The following is an 11,415-nucleotide window of genomic DNA, read 5'->3' as shown; positions in this document are numbered from 1 at the left end:
ATGCGACCATCATGATGATATAAACAGAACCTGGATTCATCCGAAAAATGACGTTTTGCCATTTGTGCACCCAGGTTCGTCGTTGAGTACACCATCGCAGGCGCTCCTATCTGTGATGCAGCGTCAAGGGTAACCGCAGTCATGGTCTCCGAGCTGATAGTCCATGCTGCTGCAAACGTCGTCATATTGTTCGTACTGATGGTTGTTGTCGTGCAAACGTCCCCATCTGTTGAGACAGGGATCGAGACGTGACTGCACGATCCGTTACAGCCATGCGGATAAAATGCCTGTCATCTCGACTGCTAGTGGCACGAGGCCGTTGAGATCCAGCACGTCGTTCCGCATTACCCTCCTAAACTCACCGATTCCATATTCTGCTAACAGTCATTGGATCTCGACTAACGCGAGCAGCAATGTCGCGATACGATAAACCGCAATCGCCATAGGCTACAATCCGACCTTTTTCAAAGTCGGAAACGTGATGGTACGCATTTCCCCTCCTTACACGAGGCATCACAACAACGTTTCACCAGGCAACGCTGGTCAACTGCTGTTTGTGTATGAGAAATCGATTGGAAACTTCCCTCATGTCAGCACGTTGTAGGTGTTGCCACCGGCGCCAACCTTGTGTGAATGCTCTGAAAAGCTAATCATTTGCATATCACAGCATCTTCTTCCTGTTGGTTAAATTTCTCGTCTGTAGCACGTCATCTTCGTGGTGTAGCAATTTTAATGGCCAGTAGTGTATTTTCTTACTGCCTTGCTGAGGTTGGATTGCAACAGTTGTTGATTTGTCTCTTGTCTATCCCACCGTACTGCTGTTTGGTGCGGTGCGGTATGGTCGAGGTGTTCAGTAGTACCGCATCTACTCGCTCGCCCCTTTTAAGATTTGCGAGCCGCACGCACATCGACGTATAATCCCAGTATACAATTTGTGTAAGTTGGTTGCACCCTGTTAACGTTTCGCACATCGTAGAAAATCTTTCCCGTGCCGCATGCGATCCTGAAGGAGAGCACTCTGCACAACAGCGAATGACCACGACGAAATCACAACGTATGTATTGTACATATTTTTAACGAGTGTAATCACTGAGATTAAGAGTTGATTTGTGTTTTTTTATTTATTTTGAAAGGAAAAGATTACATACCTGCTTAATTATAACATCTATGCTCTATTATTTATCATAATCCGTTGGATGTAGTACGCATCACATGTAGGGAGGTTTATGGTGTAAAGTGTTTAAAAGAAAGGAAAATATTTTGTGATACGGTGCGCATTGTAGAGGCTACGGCGTTTGTATGTGCGTTGATGGAAGTCAGATTACATTGCATTTAAGTTGTTTTAATTAAAAATTTTGTGATTAATATTTTATTGCCTTTAGAGATCACATGTGATATCTTCGAAAATTTTGGTATTCCCATGTGACGTTATAATCTTTTATTTAACCTTGCATTATGCAATTTGTAGTTTTTTTTCTTTGTTTGAAAAGGGATTTTGAGTTTTAGTCATTATAAATTGATTCTGAGGGCTGTTCTTTGATCTGTTAAAATAATACGAAGGATATTCGGAAAGTAAGTTCCGATCGGTCAAGAAGTGGCAACTACCGTGAAAATCTAATAAAACTTTGCACATATGTGTTCGACAGTGCCTGTCGGATACTTCACTTCGCTCTTTTCCGTTCTGAGCGCATGGTGAGCACATTAAGATGCATAGAAAATAATGTCTCCCGCCAAGTATGAAGTCTTGGTGATAGATTTCACCTGATGTTACGCAGCCCACATTACAAAACTGTCATACGGTTCCTACTTTGTGACAATTCTCGGTCGCAACCTGCAGGGGCAATGAAAATGCCCTTGCAGTGTTTTCGATGGGAAGTGTTTGGTCACCCGCACTGTAGCCCGTAACTGGCTCCCTCTGTGTTTCATCTATGCTCGCATTAACTACTGGCTATGAAGACAAAGTTTCCGCACAGACAACGAGCTATAGATGAGCGTACAGAATTGGCGGGAAGCACAGGAGGCTGCCTTCTATGACGAGGGTATTGGCAATTCGGTACAACGCTACGACAAATGTCTAAGTCGGAGTGGTGACTATGTAGAGAAGTGACTGGAAGCTGTAGCTAACTGTTGCAAATAAAATATTTCTGATTTTCAAAGTGGTTTCCATTTCACCATCAATCGGAAGTTACTTTCCGAATAGCCCGAGTACACTACTGGCCATTAAAATTGCTACACCACGAAGATGACGTCCTACAAACGCGAAATTTAACCGACAGGAAGAAGATGCTGTGATATGCAAATGATTAGCTTTCCAAAGCATTCACATAAGGTTGGCGCCGGTGGTGACACATACAACATGCTGACATGAGGAAAGTTTCCAACCGATTTCTCATACACAAACAGCAGTTGACCGGCGTTGCCTGATGAAACATATTGATGCCTCGTGTAAGGAGGAGAAATGCGTACTATCAATTTTCCGACTTTGATAAAGGCCGGATTGTAGCCTATTGCGCCGGCCGGTGTGGCCGAGCGGTTCTAGGCGCTTCAGTCTGGAAGCGCGGGACCACTACGGTCGCAGGTTCGAATCCTGCCTCGGGCATGGATGTGTGTGACGTCCTTAGGTTAGTTAGGTTTAAGTAGTTCTAAGTTCTAGGGGACTGATGACCTCAGATGTTAAGTCCCATAGTGCTCAGAGCTATTTGAACCATTTTTGTAGCCTATTGCGATTGCGGTTTATCGTATCGCGACATTGCTGCTCGCGTTGGTCGAGATCCAATGACTGTTAGCATTAGCAGAATATGGAATCGGTGGGTTCAGAAAGGTAATACGGAACGCCGTGCTGGATCCCTACGGCCTCGTATCACTAGCAGTCGAGATGACAGGCATCTTATCCGCATGGCTGTAACGAATCGTGCAGCCACGTCTCGATCCCTGACTCAACGGATGGGAACGTTTGCAAGACAACAATCGTCTGCACGAATAGTTCTACGACGTTTGCAGCAGCATGGACTATCAGCTCGGAGACCATGGCTGCGGTTACCCTTGACGATGCGTCACAAACAGGAGCGCCTGCGATGGTGTACTCAACGACGAACCTGGGTGCAAAAATGGCAAAACGTCATTTTTTCGGATGAATCCAGGTTCTGTTTACAGTATCGTGATGGTCGCATCCGTGCTTGGCAACATTCCAGTGAACGCACATTGGAAGCGTGTATTCGTCATCGCCATACTGGCGTATCACCCGGCGTGATGGTATGGGGTGCCATTGTTTACACGTCTCGGTCACCTCTTGTTCGCTTTGACAGCACTTTGAACAGTGGACGTTACATTTCAGATGTGTTACGACCCGTGGCTCTACCCTTCGTTCGATCCCTACGAAACCCTACATTTCAGCAGGATAATGCACGAACGTATGTTGGAGGTTCTGTACGGGCCTTTCTGGATACAGAAAATGTTCGACTGCTGCCCTGGCCAGCACATTCTCCAGACCTGTCACCAATCGAAAACGTCTGGTCAATGGTGGCCGAGCAACTGGCTCGTCACAATACGCCAGTCACTACTCTTGATGAACTGTGGTATCATGTTGAAGCTGCATGAGCAGCTGTACCTGTACACGCCATCAAAGCTCTGTTTGACTCAATGCCCATGGGTATCAAGGCCGTTATTACGGCCAGAGGTGGTTGTTCTGCGTACTGATTTCTCAGGATCTGTGCACCCAAATTGCGTGAAAATGTAATCACGTGTCAGTTCTAGTATAATATATTTGTCCAATGAATACCCGTTTATCATCTGCATTTCTTCTTGGTGTAGCAATTTTAATGGCCAGTAGTGCAGTTCAGGAACCTTCATTAACAAACTATATTGATGATCTTGTCGTTCATGATGATGAATGTTCGCTTACTATTTTAAAATCAATCTTAGAAAGTTTTTAAATTTTGAAGATAAAAGAAAGGCTTTTATTAGAGAAACTGTGCCTGCTCGTTCTCCCCACAACTTCCATGTATTCAAAGCATTAGCCTTCGGGTGTTGTCTGATGTTTTCCCGGTATCTGTCCCGGCTAACGCCTGCGGGGCCATGTCATACTCTATTTAACAATACTGGACACACAGGCTTACCGAGTAGCTACGACTCAACTGTTTGAACCTTGCACCCTGAACACTGACGTCACAATCACGAAGACTGCTGACTTGTGCCGGTATGTATCGAGGAGAAGTGCGATGCACAGCGACATGACTACATGAACAGACCTTGCTACCTTTTGTAAAATAATTATTTCTCATTGTGACTTTTGCCACAAATTTACCAAAATCGAAAGTTGTTATTTTTATGGCTGGGGCGGGGTGTTGTATGAAGAGGTGCATTCTGACACTTAAAGTTTCAGAAATGACCCGTGTTTTGAGAGTGTTGTTGTAGCGTACATGCAACGTAGTACGACATCAGTGTGGGTACATACGCGTCAACAAGTAGGGCAGGCAAGGGACTAGCGTGGCATCCGTGTCTTTCCAACGTGCGAGTGGTAAACGTGGAGACCTGAACTATGGAGACATTATAATCAAATACTTTCATACAGGACCGACGTGCTGTTATTCTTTTCTTGGCTGCAGAAGAACTAGCTCGAGTAGACATCCATCGGAGAATGAAGAATGTGAGTGGGTTCAGCATTTTTGTCGAGTAGCACCATTGTCGAGTGGTCCCAGAAAGAGTGCCGCTGCTCGATGATAGCGCACGTCTCCACATCACAGATCTCGTCACTCAAATGGGAGACACCCACTCTATGATCCTGATCTCTCCCCATGCTTTCATCACGGCTTTGGTCTCTTAAGAAAGGTCGTCAAGGATCGACGATTCCTATCGGACGAGGATGTGTAGCATGCAAATCTCCTCCACACAGCACCGGCACATCGTGTTTTACCAGACGGCTGTCGTCAACTAGGTGCGTCAGTGGGATGGTTGCCTCAACGCTCATGGCGATTCTGCCTGATTGGCACACCAATTCTGGACTGTAAGGCATTGGAACGGAAACTTTTTGCGTAACAAAGCTTCCAAAATAGAAGTTTTACTGCGAGATCTCTGTTGATTCATATCATGATTACTAGTTTCCGCAAAGTTATATTGCCATCTTCAGATCTGTAAGTGCTACAAATACAGGGTGTTTATAAATGAATATTGGGGTTTTAACACTTTATAATAATTATTATATTATGTTAGACTTACAGTTATAAATGACATGTCAAATGAAAGAGCAACTCAAACAGTTTTACCAAGAACCTTACAAATGTTCGAGGCAAATGCCTTGCTGCAGTGGATACACTGGTTCCCGTGAGATTACCGAAGTCAAGCGTTGTCAGGCGTGGCCGGCACTTGGATGGGTGACCATCCGGGTTGCCATGCGCTGTTGCCATTTTTCGGGTTGCACTCAGCCTCGTGATGCCAATTGAGGAGCTACTCGACCGAATAATATCGGCTCCGGTCAAAGAAAACCATCATAACGACCGGGAGAGCGGTGATGACCACACGCCCCTCCTATCCGCATTCTCAACTGAGGATGACACGGCGGTCGGATGGTCCCGATGGGCCACTTGTGGCCTGAAGACAGAGTGCTTTTTTTTATAAATGTTCAATGTGAGCACCATTTGTTACATGGCACACATCAAGTCTATAGTCAAGTTTTTCCCAAACGTTATTAAATGTGTCTTCAGTGATTTTAGCAACAGCTGCTTCAATCCAGTTTCTTAATTCAGGGAGGCTTGCTGGTAGCGGACGCATGTACACATGATCCTTGATGAATCCCCAAAGGAAAAAATCGCATCACGTTAGGTCGGGTGAATGTAGAGGCTATTCAAAGCAAGCCCTGTCAAGGGGCCCTTTGCGGCCTATCCAGCGCTTGAGTACAGTGAAGTTCAACCAATCACGTACTTCGCTATGCCAGTGAGGTGGTACACCATCTTGCTGAAAAATGAAGTTCTCTGGCTCATCTTCCTCCAACTGAGGGAAGAGCCATTGCTCTAGTGTATCAAGATAACACGAGCCAGTTACAGTAGGTTCACCAAAAAAAGTAAAGGCCCATAAACTTTCCGCCAGGATACAGCACAAAAAGCAGTTACTTTAGGGGAATCTCGTTGCATTTGTACCACCTCGTGAAGATTTTCTGAGCCCCAGATGCGCACATTGCGAGTGTTAACATATCCACTAAGGTGAAAGGTCGATTCATCACTGAAGACAACATGATCCAGAAAATCTTCATCGTCATGAAACAACATTTCGTTTGCAAAGTTGGCACGTAATCCATGGTCTGCCAGCTTTAGAGCCTGTAATAACTGTGAATGGTAAGGACGTAGTTGTACACGTTTTCTTAAAACTTTCCAAGAAGTCGACACAGGAACTTGTAATTCATGACTAGCCTTCCGGACTGATTTCTTTGGGCTACGCGTGAACGACTCTCTCACTCGCTCAACAGCCTCTTCAGTAACTCTTGGTCGTCCTGTGCTCTTCCCTTTACAAAGGCAGTCAGTATTTTCAAATTGATGATACCATCTACGAATGTTATAATCACTTGGAGGATCACAACCGAACTTCAGCCGGAACGCACATTGCACAGTAACTACAGATTCGGTCTTTGCAAACTGCAAAACACATGCTTTCTGTTCACTAGTCGCCATCTTCGCTACTACTGCTGTCTAACGGACTGCGACGGGACCATTGCGCACTGTGCATGCGCACTGGTGCCAAACACAACTGATTGAGTTGCTCTTTCATTTGACATATCATTTATAACTGTAAGTTTAATATAATAAATATTACACTACTGGCCACTAAAATTGCTACACAAAGAAGAAATGCAGATGATATATGGGTATTCATTGGACAAATATATTATACTAGAACTGACATGTGATTACATTTTCACGCAATTTGGGTGCATAGATCCTGAGAAATCAGTACCCAGAACAATCACCTCTGGCCGTAATAACGGCCTTGATACACCTGGGCATTGAGTCAAACAGAGCTTGGATGGCGTGTACAGGTACAGCTGCCCATGCAGCTTCAACACGATACCACAGTTCAACAAGAGTAGTGACAGGCGTATTGTGACGAGCCAGTTGCTCGGCCACCAGTGACCAGACGCCTTCAGTTGGTGAGAGATCTGGAGAATGTGCTGGCCAGGGCAGCAGTCGAACATTTTCTGTATCCAGAAAGGCCCGGACAGGATCTGCAATATGCGGTCGTGCATTATCCTGCTGAAATGTAGGGTTTCGCAGGGATCGAATGAAGGGTAGAGCCACGGGTCGTAACACATCTGAAATGTAACGTCCACTGTTCAAAGTGTCGTCAATGCGAACAAGAGGTGACCGAGACGTGTAACCAATGGCACCCCATACCATCACGCCGGGTGATACGCCAGTATGGCTAAGACGAACACACGCTTCCAATGTGCGTTCACCGCGATGTCACCAAACACGGATGCGACCAACATGATGCTGTAAAGAGAACCTGGATTCATCCGAAAAAATGACGTTTTGTCATTCGTGCACCCAGGTTCGTCGTTGAATACACCATCACAGGCCCTCCTGTCTGTGATGCAGTATCAAGTGTAACTACAGCCATGGTCTCTGAGCTGATAGTCCTGAACCCACCGATTCCATATTCTGCTAACCGTCATTGGATCTCGACCAAAGCGAGCAGCAATGTCGCGATACGATAAACCGCAATCGCCATAGGCTACAATCCGACCTTTATCAAGGCGGAAACGTGATGGTACGCATTTCTCCTGCACACACGGGGCATCACAAGAACGTTTCACCAGGCAACGCCGGTCAACTGCTGTTTGTGTACGAGAAATCGGTTGGAAACTTTCCTCATGTCATCACGCTGTAGGTGTCACCACCGGCGCCAACCTCGTGGAAATGCTCTGAAAAGCTAATCATTTGCATATCACAGTATCTTCTTCCTGTCGGTTAAATTTCGCGTCTGTAGCACATCATTTGCTTGGTGTAGCAATTTTAATGGCCAGTAGTGTATAAAGCGTTAAAACCCCGATATTCATTTATATACAACCTGTATGTTACAACAGCCGGCCGGGGTGGCCGAGCGGTTCTAGGCACTACAGTCTGGAACCGCGCGACCGCTACAGTCGCAGGTTCGAATCCTGCGTCGGGCATGGATGTGTGTGATGTCCTTAGGTTAGTCAGATTTAAGTAGTTCTAAGTTCTAGGGGACTGATGACCTTAGAAGTTAAGCCCCATAGTGCTCAGGGTCATTTGAACCATTTGTATGTTACAACGTTTACAGTTATCACATACAATTTCGAAGAAAGCAGTAATTGAGTTTTACATACAATGGCTTAGGTGAATATAAAGCGACTACATGTGGTTGGGTAGGGCGAGGCTAGTTGAGCATAGGGGATAGTTGGGCAATCGAAATATGTTGGAAACTGTTCACCACACGCTAGTACATCAAACAGCGGAAAGAAGCGGTCGTGGGAGGGGAACCCATCGCGCGACCGCTAGTGGCGGCTTGTGCATCGAATGAAGTACCAGTTCACGCGTGCATTGTTTATTTTGTGATCAAAAAGTAAAATAATCGTAAACCCCAATATTTCTTCTGTACCCGTCAAATGTTATCTGTTCTCAATCAGGTAAGTGTTAAACTTACATAAATTTAGTATATTTTTGATATGTATTAAAGTTCTGGATATAATTCTAACCATTGTTCATAACCTCACTTTTGCTTTAAATTTTTGGGTTGAGCAATAGTTGCTCAACTAACCCCATGACTGGTAACGAAAGTAATCTGGTATTCCGGTCCGACGGTTCGCAAAGCCCGCCGGAAGGCACGGACTTGGATGACGGCCCCTGGAAGGCACCTGCCAAACCCGCGAGCGCCGCCGTCGCCGCCACAGCGCTGCGTACGGACGCACGCCCGCCGCGCCGCAGCGGCCGCGTCTTATAAGCCGCGGGGCCACAGCACGCTCTTTTCCTCTGTTATGCCCATCACACCTGTACCGCCGCTCCTCCTACCTTCTACAGATTCCTTCAAATCCTGAAACGCCATGCGCTCCGCGTCACCTATCGCATCCGCCTCCCATCCCCCACGCGGATCCTCTACGACTTAATTCCGCTCCCACACCTCCTCCTTTTGCTCGAACGGATACGGATCCTTGACACCTCCCGCAAACTTGATCCCCCTCACCCACTTGTCTCTCCCATCCTTTCCCACCGCTGTCCGTTGCTGTGCCTGTACTCCCACATCCCACCCACTCTCCATCTCTCCACACTCCATACCCTTGCCCATGGTGGCTTCCGCCAACTCCTCCTCCCTGATGATGCCCTCATCCCCTCCATCTACCCCTCCTACCAACTTTGATCCTTTCCTTCTGCCCCCTGTGTTTTTCCTCCAAGGCACCCTCTTTCCCTTCTCTCCCTCCTCTCTTCCTACCTCCCTCCCCTCCCCCACTCCCCGGGCTCCCACAGACCCCCTACCCTCTCCCCTTCCCCTCCCTTCTCCTCTCCCACTGGTATCAACCCCCTCCCCCTCTACCTCCTACCCTCACCTCTACCCTCTGGCAGGCCCCTGGATTTTTTGTGTGTAACAGTGCGTTTTTCGTGCACCGGATATCGTCGCCACAGTGCTCATGTTTATTGTCCCGTCAGTGTCTCTCCGTCTGAGCTCCTCGATTCACGCATGACATTCTGTATTCTCCGTTGTGTGCACTGTTGATTTTTTTTTTTTATCCGAGCAGTGCGTCAGTGAACGACTTCGTTTATTTTATTATGTTTGTCTTCCGTTTTTGCCCTCCATGTATGTTTGTTTTTCTGTATTCCTGTTGTACGGTATGTCTTTTCTTGGGCCGAAGAGCGGCATAAATAGGCCGCTGCCGGCCTACCTTGTTTGTAAGGTATCAAAATGACAATAAAGAAAAAAAAAAGCATGCTCTTCTGTCTTGTCTCGACTCCGCTTTCGTGAACTTCTATAGTTTATGGTTGTTGGTTGTTTTGGGGAAGGAGACCAGACAGCGTGGTCATCGGTCTCATCGGATTAGGGAAGGATGGGGAAGGAAGTCGGCCGTGCCCTTTCAGAGGAACCATCCCAGCATTTGCCTGGAGTGATTTAGGGAAATCACGGAAAACCTAAATCAGGATCTATAGCTTATGCTTATTTTGTTTTAGGATGTGGCCTTATAAAAGAAAGACTACAAGAGGTTCTTACACTACTGAAGACTTAAATGATGCTGCCAAGGCTGTAGTTGATGAGGGAGAAAGTGTGAATACCGCCGCCAAAGAATTCGGCATCAAACGTACAACTTTGACAAGATTTTTGGTGAAAAATGCAACCCCGAGGACTCTTTAAAAAATGCTTGTCACAAATAGCATCAATCTTCTATGGATATTCCCCATAAGACGTTCGTCGCTTTGCCTACGAGTGTGCTGCTAAATTTGGCATTAAAATTCTATCCTCCTGGACTGTAAATAAGATGGCCGGAAAAGAATAGCTTCCGATTTTTTTAAAACGAAATCCGGCGCCATCCATTCGAAATCCCGAATCCACCAGCCTTGATAGGGTAACGTCATTTAATGCCGAGAATTTAAAAGTTTTTCTTTTTACAAATTAGCTGAAGTAATGGATAAACATGGATTCAGTGCGTCAGACATATGGAATGTAGATGAAACAGGAGTGTCCACTGTGGTGATGCCAAATAAAATTGCAGCTGCCAAGGGTAAGCGTAACGTCGGTGCCATCGCTTCTGGAGAGCGAGGGACCAACGTTACAGTAGTACTGCTGTATCTGCTTATGGAAACACAGTGCCTCCTATCTTTGTGTTTCCCAGAAAAAATGTGAAGAGACACTTTCTTAATTGTGGTCCCTCTGATTGTACAGGAGTAGGCAATACCAGTGGATGGGTTACAGACGAAGAATTCCATCAGTTTATGCAATATTTTATAAAACATGTATAACCGTCTATGGAGCACCGTGTTTTGTTAGTATTAGATAATCACTCTTTTGTATCCTGCCTGGATAGGCGGCGCGTGGGTCTGCTCCTGAAAACTGAAGGGTAGGCCGGATGTAGGAATCTAGGAGGAGCAGGTGGGGTAGAACACTTGGTACTACAATTAAAAGTGGTTTTACTTAACTTTGGCTGAGATGAGCACGTATGTACGAAGCTGTACATCAAGTTACAAAGGCAAAATCTGTAGTGGTTCGCCCCCTATGAAATATAAACAATGATGCTTGGTCGTCTACTCGGAATCAAATGGGCTGAATCTGGAGCGGCGCTCGTAGATCTGCACAGCGCCGGCTAGAGGGCGCTGTCGTCGGTGTCGGTGTCGTCGTGCCAACCTAAGAACTTGTGCCTACGCCGTGGCATCGTAGCTATCGATACCACACACTCCTCTCACTTGAACGTGATTACACAAAATT

Source organism: Schistocerca serialis, chromosome 1, assembly GCF_023864345.2.
Source record: "Schistocerca serialis cubense isolate TAMUIC-IGC-003099 chromosome 1, iqSchSeri2.2, whole genome shotgun sequence".
NCBI lineage: Eukaryota > Metazoa > Arthropoda > Insecta > Orthoptera > Acrididae > Schistocerca > Schistocerca serialis.
The sequence above is the reverse complement of the archived record's forward strand: the minus strand, read 5'-3'. Positions refer to the sequence as shown.